Source organism: Periplaneta americana, chromosome 12, assembly GCF_040183065.1.
Source record: "Periplaneta americana isolate PAMFEO1 chromosome 12, P.americana_PAMFEO1_priV1, whole genome shotgun sequence".
NCBI lineage: Eukaryota > Metazoa > Arthropoda > Insecta > Blattodea > Blattidae > Periplaneta > Periplaneta americana.
This window is the reverse complement of record NC_091128.1, coordinates 158,360,773-158,382,292: the sequence shown is the minus strand read 5'-3', so window position 1 is coordinate 158,382,292 and position 21,520 is coordinate 158,360,773. Positions and strand designations below refer to the sequence as shown.

At 33.4% G+C, this 21,520-nt stretch overlaps 1 protein-coding gene across 3 annotated transcripts in view; it reads left to right on the top strand.

Moving 5' to 3' along the window:
* The window catches only part of SPR (Sex peptide receptor), a 1,638,905-nt gene that overhangs the window by 1,315,702 nt on the left and 301,683 nt on the right, over positions 1-21,520 (top strand). For all 3 annotated transcript variants that reach the window (XR_011335343.1, XM_069842364.1, XM_069842363.1), the window contains one exon: positions 6,160-6,196. The gene's annotated coding sequence lies outside the window, so the exon portion shown is untranslated. The remainder of the gene's footprint in view (positions 1-6,159; positions 6,197-21,520) is intronic.

The window sequence follows — 21,520 nt, the reverse complement described above, 5'->3', positions numbered from 1 at the left end:
ATAAGCGAGATATTTCGGTTTATTTAATTCAGGCCCCCTTATAACCCCCCTTTTAAATAATGTATTTTCAATGCCATATAGCCTAAAATCTAAGTTACAACGAACTTAATTTATATTCCAATTGTCAACGAAATCGGTTTGGCCATTATCGCGTGAAAAGGTAACAAACATACAGACAGACAGACATACAAACAAAAATTTCAAAAAAGCGATTTTCGGATTCAGGGTGGTTAATTATATATGTTAGGACCAATTATTTTTGGAAAATCGAAAATTACCAGAAAAATTTCGGCTACAGATTTATTATTAGTATAGATTTATATTTCTTGTACTGTACCCTATCCGTTTGTATTTCTTCATTGTTTACATAATATTGTTCTTTTACCTTTTGTTTCAGTTTTTATACATGTTATTAACATTTTGATTTCTTCCTTCGTTGATTTATTTCTTAGTGTGGTTTATTTATTTTGTTTGTTTCTTTACTTATTTGTTTACGGCTTGTTCTTTGGTTGGTGTATTTATCAAGTTATTTATTTGTGATATTCTTTGTCTGCTAGTGGATTTAATTGCTTTTGGTAAGCTTCATTATTTACTTCCGTTTCTTTTTTGTTTTAGTTTCTGTTAACGAAATTCATTTGTTAAGTTATTATTATTTATTGGGTTAATGGCGAATAGTCAAGTATCTGTCATTAGTTAGTTTATTATTTGTTCTTAAATTTTTCCTATTTCCTGAGTTATGTATTTCTTACTTTCTTGGTATGTCCATTTTCTTGCCCGTGAATTTGTTTCCTTGTTTAATTTCCTGATGGTTTGTTTGCATTCATAATACTTGTTTCCTTATTGCTGATCAATTCTTTGTTCGAAGATAGCTGATGGTTTTCTAGTTCGCTGGTTGCTGATATTTTGTCTCTTTGCTGATTTTTCATGGCTTCTTCGCTGATTTCTCATGGTTTGTTTGATTACCGATTATTTTTTCGCCGATTGCTGATAGTTCTTTCTCTCATTATTGATGATGTGTTCGCTAATTTTTTGTCCAAAACCTAGTGAAGGTCCCGCGCTATCATCTGGTTTGCTGTTCTGGTGGGGTGTGTTCATGATTGCGTCGAAAAAGTTGTGTGTTTTGAAATTTAATTGAGTGTTCAGGATGTTCTGGGGTTGTGTTTTTGTAAGTTTGTAAATGTCTTATTGTTCTAGAGTGTCAATTTTCTGGTTTTTTGGCTGGATGTGTAGTATATTTTCATGTCAGTGTCTATGTTGCTGTAGTTGTGATTGGAGTTTGTGATGTGTTCTGCGTAGGTTGAATAAAGAATTTTAGAAAGTTTTATATTGCAGTTAACGATTAAGAAAAAATATATTTTTGATGGATCCTAGGCTATGTTGTTGATGTAGGTCTTTAGACATGCCAGAAGAAAAATCATGCATATATTTAATTAATTGTAGATTTTATTATGTAGATGCTTTACGGTTGTAAAAAAATTATACAAATTTGATATTATTTTTACAGGTAATTATTACCTATTTTAATATTCTGAATAATGTACATCACATACTCATTTTGTATGAGGTCTCTCCCACCTCATTGAATACTACACGGCTACTATGAAGTATCCAATACGTATTATTACTATTTAATACGAGAAAAATTCGTACCGGCACCGGGAATCGAACCCAGGACCTCTCAGCTCTGCGCGCTGAGCGCTCTTTCCAACTGAGCTATGCAGGGACACGATCCACGGCGCCGGCCGAACCCCTCTCGTAATGCTTTTTACGGCCTTACTACCTGCATTTGAGACTATACAAGTCATATATGAAGGAGCGCATATTTAAATGACTTTGTGGCCATATTCAACATCAGTTTGTGACAACTGCTAACAGTTAATACATCACATATTCATTTTGTATGAGGTCTCGCCCACCTCATTGAATACTACACGACCGGCGCCGTGGATCGTGTCCCGGCATAGCTCAGTTGGAAAGAGCGCTCAGCGCGCAGAGCTGAGAGGTCCTGGGTTCGATTCCCGGTGCCGGTACGAATTTTTCTCGTATTAAATAGTAATTCTGAATAATGTTTTATAAAGTGTAATGTATGTATATTAAGCATGGAAAGTTTTGTTTATTTAGCTTTTATAGAAGCTGAAATATAAAAAAATGAATTTCACAACATTATTGCATGCCAATAGTATACCTTCCCTCTTAACATTCCTACCTCTGAATCCCTTTCACTCTTATTCATTCTTTGTTATCCTACACATTTTCTCTTCTCCTCTCCTGCTCTATTTCTCACACACAAGCCAAGTCATTTCAGAAGGCTCCCTTTCTCTCTGGTAGCAACAGAAGAATTTTGCTTTGATGACTAAAAGCCAGACGCTCCTGGACTGCTAGCTACACAAACAATGGCTATCTCTTTTTTTTTCGCAGTTTATAAACAGAACATTGATTTGCCCTGACAGACGGGCCATGATTCATTATGAGTACTCTGTAAATATTAATCAGTAGTAATTATTGTCAAGCCAATTAAAATTCCATGATAACTGTACACAACCCTCTGTTGATAACTTTTCTCATAAATTTTCATAAACAGAAATATCGACAGTTGTATAATGGATGTTGAAATTTCGACATAGAATTATGTGATTCCAAACAGTCTCAATATTTGTATATTAATGAATTCAGGATGAAGCAGTGTGTTTTATTATTCTGGTATATTCTTCATCGTATTATTATTATTATTATTATTATTATTATTATTATTATTATTATTATTATTGATCAGATTTTTTTGTATTCGACAGATATTTGAGAAAAAAATGGGAATATAAGGGTACCGTACATCAGTTATTCATAGATTTCAAAAAGGCATATGACTTGGTTAAGAGAGACGTTTTACATAATATTTTTATTGAATTTCGTATTCCCAAGAAACTAGTTCGATTAATTAAAATGTGTCTCAGTAAAATGTACATCAGAGACCGTATAGGCCAGTTTCTATCTGATGCTTTTCCAATTCACCGTGGGCTAAAGCAAGGAGATGCATTGTCACCTTTACTTTTTAGCTTTGCTCTAGAATATGCCATTAGGAAAGTTCAGGATAACACAGAGGGTTTGGAATTGAACGGGTTACATCAGCTGCTTGTCTATGCGGATGACGTGAATATGTTAGGAGAAAATCCACAAATGATTAGGGAAAACACGGAAATTTTACTTGAAACAATTAAAGCGATAGGTTTGGAAGTAAATCCCGAAATGACAAAGTATATGATTAGCCTATGTGTTGTGACCAGAATATTATGCGAAATGCAAACATAAAAATTGGAGATTTATCCTTCGAAGAGGTGGAAAAATTCATATATCTTGGAGCAACAGTAACAAATATAAATGACACTCGGGAGGAAATTAAACGCAGAATAAATATGGGAAATGCGTGTTATTATTCGGTTGAGAAGCTTTTGTCATCCAGTCTGCTGTCAAAAAATCTGAAAGTTAGAATTTATAAAACAGTTATATTACCGGTTGTACTGTATGGTTGTGAAACTTGGACTCTCACTTTGAGAGAGGAACAGAGATTAAGGATGTTTGAGAATAAGGTGCTTAGGAAAATATTTGGGGCTAAGAGGGATGAAGTTACAGGAGAAAGTTAGACCACACAGAACTGCACGCTTTGTATTCTTCACCTGACATAATTAAGAACATTACATCCAGACGTTTGAGATGGGCAGGGCATGTAGCACGTATGGGCGAATCCAGAAATGCATATAGAGTGTTAGTTGGGAGGCCGGAGGGAAAAAGACCTTTGGGGAGGCCGAGACGTAGATGGGAAGATAATATTAAAATGTATTTGATGGAGGTGGGATATGATGATAGAGACTGGATTAATCTTGCTCAGGATAGGGACCGATGGCGGGCTTATGTGAGGGCGGCAATGAACCTGCGGTTCCTTAGAAGTAATTTGTAAGTAAGTATTATTATTAATAACGGTTAATAGTGATATGTTTTTTATGGTTGTAGTTGGAATGCCTAGTCTCTTGCACACGTCAACAAAGAATATAGGAATTTTCCCTCTAACACCGATTAGGAGACCAAAAACTTCAATGCCATGGAACTGATGTTTTTGTTTGTAGTAGTCTATAGTTGGTAGATAACTTTCTTTTCCTATGAATTTTGCTTTGCATGGATAGACATTCATCCAACAATTTTCCCGATACTTGAATTCTACCGAGAGATATAGAAAATGAATGATACACTGAACTTCCAATTTGATTTCAGTTAATGTACTACACGTGTTATATAATGTAACAAAGTGTTGCTTTTGATGGACACAAATGACATTTCACGCGATATAGGTCTATATAATGAAATTCTGTCCATTTAACTCCTTTGTACAAACTTCAGAGTGTGTAAAACTCGTTTAATTACACCCTGTATCTGAGGTAGTATTTTAACAAAACTCATTTTTAACGCTGTGACGTCATTATTAGTGGCTAAAACAGCAAGAATTAATATGTTAGTGATGGTGATCTCTGACTCTTCACAATCCAATGGACACCCCTGAGGGTGCCGATAATTACAGTCAAACACGGATATAACGAGCAGGTAATCTGGCAGCTCTTTAATTGGATCTCAAATTGCACAAAGCATGATGACGCCCGTATGGGCCCGATCAATATGCAGCCCGTACTGAAAAACAGACAATTGACTGTCGATAGCAGCCGCATCTTACCAGGCGAATCGACGAGGTAAATTCTTTAACTTAGCACAGTTGTTCCCAAAATTTTAATTATCACGAAACTCATTTCTTTCGGCCATAATTTAGATTTATAAACATGTTCTTGTGATTTAATATTTCTATAATTCATGTTTTCATAGTTTTCCATCCAAGGATAAGTGTTTCACTGCAAACCCAGCATTCTCCTATTTTCTGTCTTCCTCTTAGTCCCCACATATGATCCTTACGTCTTAATGTTGTATATCATCTGCCATGAACTTTTCTCCCGTCCACCATTCCTTCCAGTGCATCCTTCAGTAGGCAGTTTCTTCTCAGCCAGTGACCCAACCAATTTCTTTTTCTTTTCCTGATCAGTTTCAGCATCATTCTCTCTTCATCTACTTTTTCCAACACAGCTTAATTTATTATTCTGTCAATTTCATACGCTCCATTCTTGTCCATATTATTATTATTATTATTATTATTATTTTTATTATTATTATTATTATTATTATTATTATTATAGCCTGTTTTTGAAAACATTGTCGTGTTATTCTTTTCATATAATAATACTTACTTACTGGCTTTCAAGAAACCCGGAGGTTCATTGCCGCCCTACATAAGCCCGCCATTGGTCCCTATCCTGAGCAAGATTAATCCAGTCTCTACTATCATATCCCAACTCCCTGAAATCCATTTTAATATTATCTTCCCACCTACGTCTCGGCCTCCCCAAAGATCTTTTTCTCTCCGGCCTCCCAACTAACACTCTATATGCATTTCTGGATTCCCCCATACGTGCTACATGTCCTGCCCATCTCAAACGTCTGGATTTAATGTTCCTAATTACGTCAGGTGAAGAATACAATGCGTGCAGCTCTGCGTTGTGTAACTTTCTCCATTCTCCTGTAACTTCATCCCGCTTAGCCCCAAATATTTTCCTAAGAACCTTATTCTCAAACACCCTTAATCTCTGTTCCTCTCTTAAAGTGACAGTCCAAGTTTCACAACCATACAGAACAACCGGTAATATAACTGTTTTATAAATTCTAACGTTCAGATTTTTTGACAGCAGACTGGATGATAAAAGCTTCTCAACCGAATAATAACAGGCTTTTCCCATATTTATTCTGCATTTAATTCCCTCCCGAATATTATTTATATTTATTACTGTTGCTCCAAGATATTTGAATTTTTCCACCTCTTCAAAGGATAAATTTCCAATTTTTATATTTCCATTTCGTACAATATTCTGGTCACGAGACGTAATCATATACTTTGTCTTTTCGGGATTTACATCCAAACCTATTTCTTTACTTGCTTTAAGTAAAATTCCTGTATTTTCCCTAATCGTTTTCATATAATAATAATAATAATAATAATAATAATAATAATAATAATAATAATAATAATAATCAGTCCGCAATTTTTTCATTCTCTTTAATTTTTTGTTTCAGAAGCGATCTTGACAAGCCCTGAAACCCACCGGCTGAGGTAAGTAAAAATCGTATTTTATATTATTTTCATTTTCCACATGTTTTAAAACCACTTATAAATAATCTGTCTACCCTAAACACTATTAATGAAATATGAAGATTTTTAAATGCTAGGAATTCGTGCAGATGGAGTCCGCCGTCTTCCAAGAATTTGTCAACGTATTGTTGACATCGCAGAATCTATATTTTAAGTACGTAATGTAAAAAGTAACCCAAATAAATTTAGTGTGAAACAGTCACTATGTTGCCATTAGTTTTGGAATGCCATGGTCGCTGAAGGAAAGAAATTGTAAAAAAAAAAAAAACCTATAATTCGCATCATGGCAAAGCAACTGAATTTTTACGCATAAAGTGAAAGTATGTGTAGGTACTTCCCTACTACTACAGGGACATCATTTTATGTTTACTTCAATATTTATTGTACCTGAGTTTTTAATATGCTTCACTCTCACCCCCTCTACTAATGAAGTTCCAGCTGTCCTCTACACACAGATCCAAGACCGCATATAGTAAACAGCAGTGAGTTAGTGAGTATAGTACGTTCCAGAAATATGTTCGCGTTTTCCAATGACGAAAGAGTTTTCAATATTGAATCATATTTTCGCACAGGTACTGTCCGTTTGCCTACGTCGCATCCCGATTTCCCCCACCTCCTTCTGTTCGCCCCTTTGTAAAGCAGGGCTGTCTTAGCTCTTTTCTGAAAACATTAATTTCTGTTTGGAATCGGACGTTTACGTAATATTATACAAATGTTTAAAATAACTTAAATAAAAGGGCCTCGTTAAATAATTAACTGTCACGTGATTTCCTTCCTTTCTACGACCCTGCGGCATATACCACTTGGTCGGACAGTAGATAGCATGTCTGAGTAATTTTATCTGTGCAGGTCGGGCAGAAGTGAAGATTGGATTTACAGTACGTAAGGTACTCTTTTATAGACTAGGTACAAAATGATTTCAACATGAGTTACTAGTACGAAGGACGAAACTGGCAATTGGAATTAGATGCAATAGTCTATAGTGCGAAAATATGCACAAAAGAATAAAGCCTATATCGAAATTAACGGCCATCATTTTCAAAATTGTGTTTAAATATCCATATTGTGATTATTTTTCTATTTAACTTCATTCTCTATATTGTACGCTAATTTGTTGTAGACAGTATAATATACACTGCATAATGAATACGTTCGCATGGATAGCTCAGTTCGTGAGTAAAAACACTTATTCTTAATACAGTACTGTATTAAGATTAAACAAAAGCCTAATGAAAATTATCGAACTCAAAATCGTGATATTTCCTAGTTTACGTAAATTGATGAACTACTTTTCTTCCCTTCCTAAATCTAGTAGAGTGATCTGTTTGTGTTTTACGCCAGTATCATCGAACTACAGTCGTGGAAGGGGATAGCAATCTGTGTTTCAGATTCTCTAAAGGTATAGCCAGGTTAATATTAAAAATGTTAGTAAAAATAAAATGATGTCCCTGTAGTTTCTATATTCGAGAGCCTACATTTCTCCGAATTATATTTCGCCATCGACATGTCGCAGGGCACTCAAATTGGTATTAGATGTTCTGAAATGTATTTTTACTTCATGTTCAACCCTTAGATTGCTTCATTTTAAGTAGATATTCTGAATAGTTCCGCCTGGTAATCGAATTGTAGGTCTTAGGGTGGGAAGCCATCAGCTGATGGAGCTCCAGCATGCAGGAGTAATGACACAAAGAGAAGCTGATGACGCAATAGAAATAGAAGCGCTACGAAATGTCAAGGGGTCCAGCATCAGTTCCTTCCTGCGTCGAAACGCGACTTTGAAGTTTTATTTACCAGCGGTCAGCGCTCGATGCGTCACAGTCGGGTTTCGAAACTTTTTACCTCCACCCCTATGCGATAAAGGGAGACTATGTTTATCAAGAGGGCTGGGCAGAGCTTTCAAACAGTTCAATAGGGCAGTGACGTATGGAACACAGTAAAATGTCGTCAGGACACGATAGCAAGGCAGAATCCACTTGAAGTCATAACGGACATGTTTAAAAATAACTGTAATCAAAATGGTACAGTGTGTTAATTAAGCACCCAACTATACAGGGCTTTTAATATGCGAAGAAATAACGACTGAAATTGTAATTATTTATTTAACGTTCCTTTTAATCTACGGAGGCTATTCATAGACGATGAGATGATGATTGTAATTGTAATTCTTTATTTAACGTTCCTTTTAAAGTACAGAGGCTATTCATAGACGATGAGATGATGATTGTAATTGTACTTCCTTATTTAACGTTCCTTTTAAACTATAGAGGCTATTCATAGACGATGAGATGATGATTGTAATTGTAATTCTTTATTTAACGTTACTTTTAAATTACAGAGTCTATTCATAGACGATGAGATGGTGATTGTAATTGTAATTCTTTATTTAATGTTACTTTTAAACTACAGAGGCTATTCATAGACGATGAGATGATGATTGTAATTGTAATTCTTTATTTAACGTTACTTTTAAACTACAGAGTCTATTCATAGACGATGAGATGGTGATTGTAATTGTAATTCTTTATTTAATGTTACTTTTAAACTACAGAGGCTATTCATAGACGATGAGATGATGATTGTAATTGTAATTCTTTATTTAACGTTACTTTTAAACTACAGAGTCTATTCATAGACGATGAGATGGTGATTGTAATTGTAATTCTTTATTTAATGTTACTTTTAAACTACAGAGGCTATTCATAGACGATGAGATGATGATTGTAATTGTAATTCTTTATTTAACGTTACTTTTAAACTACAGAGGCTATTCATAGACGATGAGATGATGATTGTAATTGTAATTCTTTATTTAACGTTCCTTTTAAACTACAGAGGCTATTCATAGACGATGAGATGATGATTGTAATTGTAATTCTTTATTTAACGTTCCTTTTAAACTACAGAGGCTATTCATAGACGATGAGGTGATGATTGTAATTGTAATTCTTTATTTAACGTTCCTTTTAAACTACAGAGGCTATTCATAGACGATGAGATGATGGTTGTAATTGTAATTCTTTATTTAACGTTACTTTTAAAGTACAGAGTCTATTCATAGACGATGAGATGGTGATTGTAATTGTAATTCTTTATTTAACGTTACTTTTAAACTACAGAGTCTATTCATAGACGATGAGATGGTGATTGTAATTGTAATTCTTTATTTAATGTTACTTTTAAACTACAGAGGCTATTCATAGACGATGAGATGATGATTGTAATTGTAATTCTTTATTTAACGTTACTTTTAAACTGCAGAGTCTATTCATAGACGATGAGATGGTGATTGTAATTGTAATTCTTTATTTAATGTTACTTTTAAACTACAGAGGCTATTCATAGACGATGAGATGATGATTGTAATTGTAATTCTTTATTTAACGTTACTTTTAAACTACAGAGTCTATTCATAGACGATGAGATGGTGATTGTAATTGTAATTCTTTATTTAATGTTACTTTTAAACTACAGAGGCTATTCATAGACGATGAGATGATGATTGTAATTGTAATTCTTTATTTAACGTTCCTTTTAAACTACAGAGGCTATTCATAGACGATGAGATGATGATTGTAATTGTAATTCTTTATTTAACGTTACTTTTAAACTACAGAGTCTATTCATAGACGATGAGATGGTGATTGTAATTGTAATTCTTTATTTAATGTTACTTTTAAACTACAGAGGCTATTCATAGACGATGAGATGATGATTGTAATTGTAATTCTTTATTTAACGTTCCTTTTAAACTACAGAGGCTATTCATAGACGATGAGATGATGATTGTAATTGTTCTTTATTTAACGTTACTTTTAAACTACAGAGTCTATTCATAGACGATGAGATGGTGATTGTAATTGTAATTCTTTATTTAATGTTACTTTTAAACTACAGAGGCTATTCATAGACGATGAGATGATGATTGTAATTGTAATTCTTTATTTAACGTTGCTTTTAAACTACAGAGGCTATTCATAGACGATGAGATGATGATTGTAATTGTAATTCTTTATTTAACGTTCCTTTTAAACTACAGAAGCTATTCATAGACGATAAGATGACTAGATTTTTACATTCATTAGTAATTGCTGTGTTTATTTAGACAAAGTTAACATTTATTATCAAGCTAAAAACTAACTTTACTTGTAAAATGAAAGTGGCAGCTGTATTTTCAATGCTATTTACCTCCATGTCTCTACCTGAAGTCGAATTTCTGTGTTCTACAATAACTCTTAAACTAAGCTATTTTACAAGTGGTCCATGGGGTGGAATTGTCTGTCCGGTTGTAACGAACGAACATCAGCCTGATACCTTGTGTGCATCCCCCAGCACCCCCTGATCCCCTCTCCTTGTCCATTAACTCCGCCCGCTCAATGTGACAAACGGTATCTCGTAAAAGGCAAATTTTAATCCAAACCCAAATCCATTTTTAATTGAAAAGAGGGGAGACACTTTGTGGCTGGCATGCTTAATTGTGGAGCGGTTGGCAGCATTGATCGCTGCTACCAGAGGACCAGAATTTCACCTGCGCAGATGTCCCTGGCAGGGACATTGGGAATAGCGGTCGTGATCGTTTTTCTGTCGTGTTCTGTCTCGAGAAATTTTTATCTGCGACCAATTTGTACCAAAAGATTTTCTCTTTTTTTTTTTTTTTCCAGACATTTTCTAAGTTCCTCTGGGCGGTTGGTTTGTATTACCAAATTACTTGGTAATACACTACTGTTCATCCAGTTTCTATGCTCGGTTGATCCGCCTCTGTAATTTTTATTTTTTAAGTTCTTCCCCATTTCTTTGCTCTCTTTTCTTACCAGTTCTTTCCTCAACAGAGAATTATTAACGAATTTAATTTCGGTCGCCTGTAATCTTGCTTTTCCTCTTTCTTTCTTAGGGGGCAGTGGGTAGTGTTGCCTGTGAGATTAAAGAATTTCAATACATCTATGCCCACGTGCATCAACGTCGGTTAGTGTAACCATCGATTAAAATTGTCACCTAATCCCTGATTAAGCATTTTTACGGTGGATCGACCTCGGTTACGACTTAAATAGGAGGTTAACCACAGTAATCTCTAACCGGCCAAATATGAGCGGTTAAAGGAGATAACCAGCGATTAGTAGAGCAAGCTAAAGCAAAATGGCGGCCAGAACCACAGGTGATTATTTCGAAGACGATTATTATTGTGCAGTACTTGAATTACTTGGATAGAGCGTGAGCGTGAAGGTTCTTTAGTGGAAAGAGAGAATTCTTACGAGGAATTAGGTAACAGAAAATTTCAGGAGGGATTTCGTTTATCAAAATCTACAAATGGATTACTTGAACTAACACAAGAACAATCATATTTCTCCTACTGATCTGCTGCTTATATTACGATTCTATGTAACTGCTATTTTCTGTATTTTAAGAGGGAATACTCGAATACCGGTATCTCTTTCTCTATGTCACTGGCTGAACAAAGAGAGGTTATGGATGGATCTTAGGATAATGCACAATTCCCTGGTGTAGTCCAAGATCGTACACACATTCCTACCAATCTTCTGCATCCTTTTCCTTTATGGATATTCCATCTTTTTTATATAATACATTTAAATCTAGTAATAAAGTCTATCGATACTTCAACCTAACATTGGGATATAATCATTTTTGGATTCAATTTTCCATTTTGTACGATTTTAACCTAACAGTACTGAAAAACAAAGAAATGGAACCCACAAATATAACAGCGCCCAAACGCAAACAAATGCAACGCGAAAATGTAGGATACGTTCATTTCGATGTAGAACATAGTGAGCGCAGTCGTTTTTAGACGTTGACTATTATCTTTGCAGCGGTATGGATGCTTTCCTTTAGTCATTTTGTAGAAACAATGTACCATCATAGACTTTACTCTGGTTAAATGAGGTGTCAGCTAGCCATGTTTTAGTAGTCGGTGATTATGAATGGTGCACATAAATTACATTTTAACCACGGCTACTGTTTAACCGTCGTTTCGTAATCTATAATTACTGGGTTTTTAATCAATGTTGATGCACTTCGCCACTAGGCTTTTATTGTTCAGAGTGGAATAACATTTTCCATGGTCATACAACCAATCATTCTGAATTCAGTAGTATAAAAGACAACTAATTACTTTCTTACCCAAGTCCAAAATTAACGCCCTAACTTATAACCCGTTTTCCCACTTTGCTAAGTTTATCTCATTCCTCAGGTGCACACTACTTCCTACAATCTTCACTCTTATGCCTTGTTTTTTTTTTTTAAGTTATCAAGTAATACATATTCTGAATTATAAAGCAAAATTTATTTAAATATTTCAACCTTAGTGAAAAAGAAAAAATACATTTAACTTTGATTAATAATTTTGCACTTTTTTCAATGCTTATATATTTTTTCCTCGTGTTATACGTGCGATATCCTTAAACCCGTAGGTCTACTTTCTAGAACACAGGCTGCAGAAAACACTGTAAAAATTTGATGTAAATTGATTCAGTAATTTCAGAGAAAAATTCACTTAAGTTTAGAAAACATCAAATTACGGAAAACTGCATTTAAAAATGGAAGTATGTATAAATTACATTCGCCGCCAAATTTAAAGAAACAATTTAAGGGTATCTGCAGATATACCCCTCACAATGTATAGTGTTTTAAAGAGAAAGATTTGTACTTATTTTTTAAACACGAAATAAAAAATTGTATTTTTTTACCCCTTCTCACTACCTGGTTCCCTTAATCAAAGTTTCTCTTCCATACATTTGATTTATTGTTTATTGTTTATTGTTAAGAAAATAACATTGACAGAAATACAATCTTAGTTCTTCCCTGAAGGAGTAAAAAACTCGTGCTCAGGGAGATATCTAAACACAAAGATAAACACAAACAAAGATAATTTTTTGACACAAACTGGGTCAAGAAAAAAAAATTTACAGGAATAAATTAAATTTAAAAATACAATTTCAATCTTAACAATTTAAGTCATACAAATACATATACATATTAAATCAATATATATTCTTTAAAAATTAAATTTCTAACGCTATTTTTGAAATTCATGATACTAAAATTTTTCAAATTTGGGTATTTATCAATTATTTTATTGTATAACCTTGGACCAAAGTAGGTACCATGGCTCAGAGCTGTGCTTGTGAAACACTTTGGTTCCTCTAGTCATATAAAATCGGATCTTTTAGTTCCATATTTATGATGATACAATTTGAATTTATTACGGTTTTTATGTATGAAGATTAATAAGGCAATATAATAAATCTGTTTAATTTTCAAAACATTAAAATCAGTAAACAAAAGCTCGGATGAGTAATCAATTGGTTTATTAAGGCATATTTTAATGATTCTTTTCTGAATAAGTATTAGTGGAATGAGATTAGAATTACAAGCATTTCCCCACCCTAAAATTCCATACTGGAGAATGGATTGAAATAAAGCTAAATAAATGAGACGTAAAATATTAATTGGTAAATATGACCGAAGTATAACAAAGATATAAATTGTTTTACTTAATCTGTTGCATAAATATGTAATATATTTGTTCCATCGTAAGTGTTGGTCGATCGTAATGCCTAAATACTTAACTTCTGAGGACTCGGTTAATATGGGACATTCACAATTTTGAGAAGAACAATCTGAATGATGAATTTTGAGCCTAAAGGAAGATTGAGGAGATTGAAGACCTTAGTGAAAATGGAACAACAGTTGTTTTGGATGTGTTTAAGGAAAGAGCGTTTGAATCAAACCACTCTTTAATTCCCTGTAATCCATTATTCGCATTAATATAAGTGCCTTTCCAAGATTGTTCACCAAAAAGAATTACGGTATCATCCGCATATGAAGATATAACCCCATTATATTTGCGTAAATCTGTTAATAACAAATCATTTATATAAATCAAGAATAAAATTGGACCAAGAACTGTGCCCTGAGGGACCCCTACTTTTATGTTTTGAGTAAAACTAAATTCATTATCAATTTTAGTTACTTGATTTCTGTTATTCAAATATGACTTAAATAAACTTGGAACATGACCATTAATGCCTAACAAGTTTAATTTATCTAATAAAGTATCATGGTTAACAGTATCAAATGCTTTTCAAATATCCAAAAATATACCCAAGCATTTATTCCCTCGGTCTAACTCACATATAATTTGGCACCGGTATAACCTTATAGAATATTTTATAATTCTCTCCTTCCTTACGCCATTCTTTAAAGTTTATCTGATGGTGCCACTTAAGGTTACACCGGGCTGAAATTTTGTCATTTTTGATCAAAATTACATTTTTATTACTAAACAATTGCTTAAGGGAAGGTTGAAGACTAAAATGCCAGAAAATTACATTTTTCACTTTTAATTTACTTAAATTTGCCGCCTTTTTCAATTACAATATACAGGGTGATTCACGAAGAGTTACCGCCACTTACGGAGCTTACTTCAAAAGAAAATTCGAGCAAAAATATTGTCATATTAACATGGGTAGCATTCCCAAGATTTTTAGAGTTACGCTAATTGGAATTTGTTTGTAAAATACTTTTTTTTTTCTTTAGTTTTAAGGGTAAAAGAATATTACAAATAAAGAATGAACTATTCAGGAGTATCATTTCTATAATTAGCTAGTATTCTGAAGCTGGAGTGTTTTGTTAATGCCTTAGTTGCTTTGTACCGATTTTTTTTTCCAAATTTTAATTAAAAACTACATTATTCTTACGTACTTATCACAACAATTGTTGCATACCACACGACTTCCAGCAACTTGATACTGTGCAGTTCAATTTTTCATCCTAATGTACAGTCTTAAAGAGTTTACAAGAGTGGCACAATTTGTAACAATTGTTGTGATAAGTTCGTAACTTATTTTACAAACAACTTCAAATTAGTGTAACTCTGAAAATATTTGAGAATGTCACCCATGTTTATGACTTTTTCGCTCAAAATGTATTCGAAAATAAGCTCCGTAAGTGACGGTGACTCCTCATGAATCACCCTGTATATATCGAGGACATTGTACGAGAAGAACGTATCAACAAATGCAGCGTTATTCAAATATTTTAATAGAATCTATTTCTGTTTGAAAGCAAACGTTTCTGAATTATTACAATGGGCATGAGGAAGAATCGAAGAAAGTACCTTGTTGTGTAGACAAGGATAGGAAAAATTATAGTTATTGTTTACATCGTTTAAATGACATCTTTTGAAGAAAGTTACACTAAATAGCATTAATAATAAGATTTAATTCTATCGCTGTTTTTCTCAAAATGACGTTTTTTTTATAATCTTCAGTGTTCCTTCTCTAAGAAACTACAAGTTTTTGGCTTTGTAAAAACACGCTATGAAAACAATTTTATCTCGAAAAGGAGCAAAATTAAACATTTTCGTTTGAAATATCTCAACCCCCTGAAATTATAATAGTGACATTATTTGCGGTTTATCCTATACATGTTGCTGAATCTGCTAAAGTTCCACTTCAAATTAAATCCAACGTCATTAAGCAATTGTTAATTTTTTCATCATTGCCTTCGTTAATTAATAATTATTCCCAATTAAAACCGCATCGCTTAAATTGCTCCACCATTAATTTTGAGGGTCAACACTTTTGCACGTTTCACAGTTTTACACTAAAAGTTAATTTACATTTCTGTTTGGCACGTTCGTAGATTGAAGAAACTGAATATCGTTGTCATGGCAATTAAATCGTATGAAATCTGACGGTGACTGCATTAACGATTCTTCTTTTTTTATAGTACTTACTTACTTACAAATGGCTTTTAAGGAATCCGAAGGTTCATTGCCGCCCTCACATAAGCCCACCATCGGTCCCTATCCTGTGCAAGATTAATCCACTCTCTATCATCATATCCCACCTCCCTCAAATCCATTTTAATATTATCCTCCCATCTACGTCTCGGCCTCCCTAAAGGTCTTTTTCCCTCCGATCTCCCAACTAACACTCTATATGCATTTCTAGATTCGTACATACGTGCTACATGCCCTGCCCATCTCAAACGTCTGGATTTAATGTTCCTAATTATGTCAGGTGAAGAATACAATGCGTGCAGTTCTGTGTTGTGTAACTTTCTCCATTCTCCTGTAACTTCATCCCGCTTAGCCCCAAATATTTTCCTAAGCACCTTATTCTCAGATACCCTTAACCTATGTTCCTCTCTCAAAATGAGAGTCCAAGTTTCACAACCATACAGAACAGCCGGTAATATAACTGTTTTATAAATTCTAACTTTCAGATTTTTTGACAGCAGACTGGATGATAAAACCTTGTCAACCGAATAATAACAGGCATTTCCCATATTTATACTGCGTTTAATTTCCTCCCGAGTGTCATTTATATTTGTTACTGTTGCTCCAAGATATTTCAATTTTTCCACCTCTTCGAAGGATAAATCTCCAATTTTTATTTTTATTTTATTTTTTTATATAGTAACACCTGCAATCGGTTTTTTCCTTGATGATTTCGCCTATGTGTATACTGGCGTTCTTTAGAAACCACAGTAATTTTTATGTAACTTTCTTATCTTTTCACGGAGGCTTTGGTAAATAAACAAAAGAAATGAATTAATTATTTATTGCAGTATGAATGAGCTTATACCGAATAGTAATGCTGATACAATATGAATGGGAAGAGACGTAATTAACATAAAAAACGAATACAGAACACAAAATAATACGCCAATAAAGACAAATCAAACACAATTACAAAATAATAATGCATATACAACATAAACACGAATCACAATACAAAAAAATACAGAATAATACTTTTCAATACACTACATCATTCTTAGCAGTGATCTGAAGAAAGTACTAAAGGCTTAAGTGACAATTGCATCGCTTATACAAATCCTAATTAATTTTAACACATACTGCGGCGGTCGGACCACGTTGGGGCGCCAGAATCTGCGACGGTCGTCGGTCGTCGCCGTTGTCGCCCACGACGCCTTTCCTTGCCCTCGGCTTCCAGCTCCGTCGTGTATGGAAAGTAGCTCAAGGAGGCACGTTGATGTCAATAATTAAAGATGTACACTAATTAATTTGGGCGCCAGCCTCCACGAGATTACTCCAGTAGAGTATGAGATTTCCCAGGTCAGCTGCAAAACGGTTGGGACATGGGGTTTGGGAGACGTGCTCGTAGATTGAAATGATGTAAGCGCACACCAGAAGTTGTTGGTAAGAACTATGAGAACGTTTATTATTATTAAGTGTTCGTTTCAGATTAGCAGAAATGCGTGTCCAAGTGTATAATATACTGCTCTCACTTCCTACAAGTTGGTAGACTAATTTCTGAGTTCACGTAATTATATATTTTGTACTATAAACATCAGTAATATAGCGGAGAGTTGATAACGTGATGACAATTTATTCTTAATGTAATAATAATGATGAGAAAAGAATTCAGACTTATAATAATGATACAACACACGACTTCTTACTAAACCCACAAAAAAAAATTCTAAGTCCGTAAATTGTTATCCTTCCGAGTTAGGTTCGCCGAGAATATGTGGAGCACGTCCTCTCTGCACGCTATCTATATGCCCTCTGTCTATCTGCCAAATCTACCCTCTACTTGCAACCACCAAACATACAATTTCGCCCTCCTATCTATACATCACGTGTCTCTATTATACATCCTGATTGGCCATAATTACTCTTACGTCACTTAAGACGCGCTCTTCAAAAATTGCTCGTTAACTAGATCCTCCCCTACTTCCGGTGTTTTCTGACAATTCTCTGACATATTCCAGATCACCTCCTTTTCGAACCTGGCTTGGCGTCATCTTGCTGACCACCCGCAGGCAAAGTTCACACATTCCCTCATCGGTCAACTCCACGCCTGGACACATGTTTCCTGTGCGCGTAGCGTCGCTTCGGCCTTCCTGCCCACCTGTTACTTCCGCCTCACATTCTGGACCTTTCTTACACGTCCATGCTTCCTATCCATATAAGAATATTAACACGAAATGCTAATCTGATGAAAACCTCCTTATCCTATACGAGGAACCGTCTCATTACGAAACACTTAAGAGGGTATGTACACCTTTCGGTAATATAAATTTATTAATATTCAAGCTTGAATTTCTACATGCCCTGAATTAATTTTTTATTTCAATTTGGTATAGTGAGTACATAATACTTCGAGATTAACAAACAATTTAGAATGCGAAAAACTTTTACTGATAAGGATAATTACTTATTTAAATTGGGGTTGCAGTTTGTTCAGGAAAAATTGGCTTTCCTAATATCTTGTGCAATTTTGAGCTTTTTATAATGCTTTCTTCTCTGTTTTATTCATATTGAGTGTGTTAATAATTCCCGCCCTTATCAATCAAATATTAGAATAGGAAATATTTGTTTGTTAATTTTTTTCCGTGAATTGTGAAATTTATTTTTATTATATACAACAATTATTAATAAGCCGAACTTATTTGCTATTGTTGTTTAAATTTTTTTTTTTTGGGTTATTTTACGACGCTGTATCAACATCTAGGTTATTTAGCGTCTGAATGAAATGAAGGTGATAATGCCGGAGAAATGAGTCCGGGGTCCAGCACACAAAGTTACCCAGCATTTGCTCGTATTGGATTGAGGGGGGAAAACCCCGGAAAAAAATCTCAACCAAGTAACTTGCCCCGACCGGGATTCGAACCCGGGCCACCTAGTTTCGCGGCCAGACGCGCTGACCGTTACTCCACAGGTGTGGACTTTAAAAATCATAACAAAATAAAATTCAGCTTGTTTGTCTTTGCTTCGTATGGCCTATTAAAATATGTTATTAAAGTACATTTTTATTTTGCCCATGCGATGGTAGTTTATTAAATAAAAAGTTTAAAATAATTGTTAATTTAATTTCTTATTGTAGTTGTTTTGTTGTTTTTAATTGACGTCCCACTTTTCAGTTGCTTAAATGTTAATAAACATATGTATTTTTCTGTCTATAGGACATTCATCATCTTTTACAGTATCCACCTCGCGTCAATGGAATTCCTTGTCACAAAGTATTAGGGGCTGCAAGACAATAAACACTTTTAAAAACAGCTTAAAAGATAACCTTATTAGCATTTCACTCCAATCATACTGATTTAAACTATCACTGCCTACATTGTTACTTCATTCTTTAGAAATCATCCTGATAGTGCTGTATTTTCAAAATTGTCTCATAATAATCTCTTTCTATTATCCAATATTATTTGAAATATATTAACATTCTATGTATTTTAGTTTAATTCTGCTACACAGTTTATTTCAGTGTTTAATTAATAGTTCATAGTATTTTGGTGTTTAATTCATAAATAACTCTTGTATACATGTAACTCTCATCTAAATCAAATTGTTGAATTCTTTGTAAGTTCATGCATATGTATATACACTTTTTGCTGGTTGAGTGGAAGAGAAGGCCTTACGGCCTTAACTCTGCCAGCTAAAATACATTATTATTATTATTATTATTATTATTATTATTATTATTATTATTATTATTACTAGCCGTACCCGTACGCTCCGCTGCACCCGTTAGCAATAAATATAAAGTAATTACATAATTAAAATAGGACATTTGATCCAGGGAACATTCGTGTTTGATAGAAGGATAAATCGTTTAATATGTTACTTAATTTAAATTATATTTAAATAATTAAAATGGAATTATTTTGGTCCACAGAGCACTCATTTGGTGCAAAGACAATTCCTTTAACATGTTTCTTAATTTTTATTACATGCAACCATAGTTCAATGAACATTGACATCATTTACATTTAATGTGTATACTTTATTTTACTTGTTATATGTTTCCATTGAATTATGGTAATAACTTAATTTTAACTCTTGTTTTCTACGTATTCAGTAAATGGCGCTTGTCCCACTATGGTTCTGAACCCTTCAAATAACTTAAATTATATTATATTATATTATATTATATTATATTATATTATATTATATTATATTATATTATATCATATTATATTATATTATATTATATTATATTATATTATATATTATATTATATTATATTATATTATATTATATAACAAGTGTGTTAATAACGGATGTACCCCGATAAGTAAGTTTTCAATTTGTTATGGGGGCTCTTGAATCTCAGGAGGAACAAATTTTATTTCACAACAGGGCAACATAATCTGCTTGGCTCATTACCCAATTTTTTTGCATTGCATTTAATGTATATGTATTTTATGTATTTTAGCTCGATTCAATTGAGCATAGTTAAAATTTGGATTATAAAATAATGAAATGCTAAGCTAACATATTATTACTGCATACTAAATCAATACACTCTCGTTGTTCGTTAATTCTCTGAGATAAATATTATTTTAAGAAATACAGGAAAGAATATACAGAATAGCCTATCAAGTCTTCTGTGCATAAGAAGCTATTTTAATCTTACCTGTCCTCAATTCACTCAAAAGTTACTGTAATAACATTATAGCATTATGTCCATCCAGAGAAACTACACTTTCCAATGGTGAAATAATAATTAATTATACAAATCGGTTAATTTAGCTTCCTATATTGCTTCATACAAACACAGAAACATTTTCTGTAGGCTATGATTCATAGCTTTCGATTGTTGTTGACCAAGGTCTCTTATAAATGAAGTCATTTGTTTATTTCATTACACGGCTTAGATGGCAGTTATTTTAATTTTAAAACTCATTTATCTCATTAAATATCAGTCCTATCAAAATTTTTCAAAGATTGAAACTTATCGGAAATGATTTTTAAAGAAATTTTTGTTATGTAACATTTTTCATAAAAATCAATAATAAGCGAGATATTTCTATTTATTTAATTCAGGCCCCCTTATAACCCCCCTTTTAAATAATGTATTTTGAATGCCATATAGCCTATAATCTAAGTTACAACGAACATAATTTATATTCCAATTTTCATCGAAATCCGTTCAGCCATTATCGCGTGAAAAGTAACAAACATACAGACAGACAGACAGACAGACATACAAACAAAAATTTCAAAAAAGCGATTTTCGGTTTCAGGGTGGTTAATTATATATGTTAGGACCAATTATTTTTGGAAAATCGAAAATTACCAGAAAAATTTCGGCTACAGATTTATTATTAGTATAGATTATTATTATTATTATTATTATTATTATTATTATTATTATTATTATTATTATTATTATTATTATATATTTAACATTGTCATAAAGAAACCTATGTCCATTTATAAAAACAATGAAGAAATAACTTAATCAGTGAACCACGTTTAGAAATTAGGAGGGTTTGAAAATTTGTAAA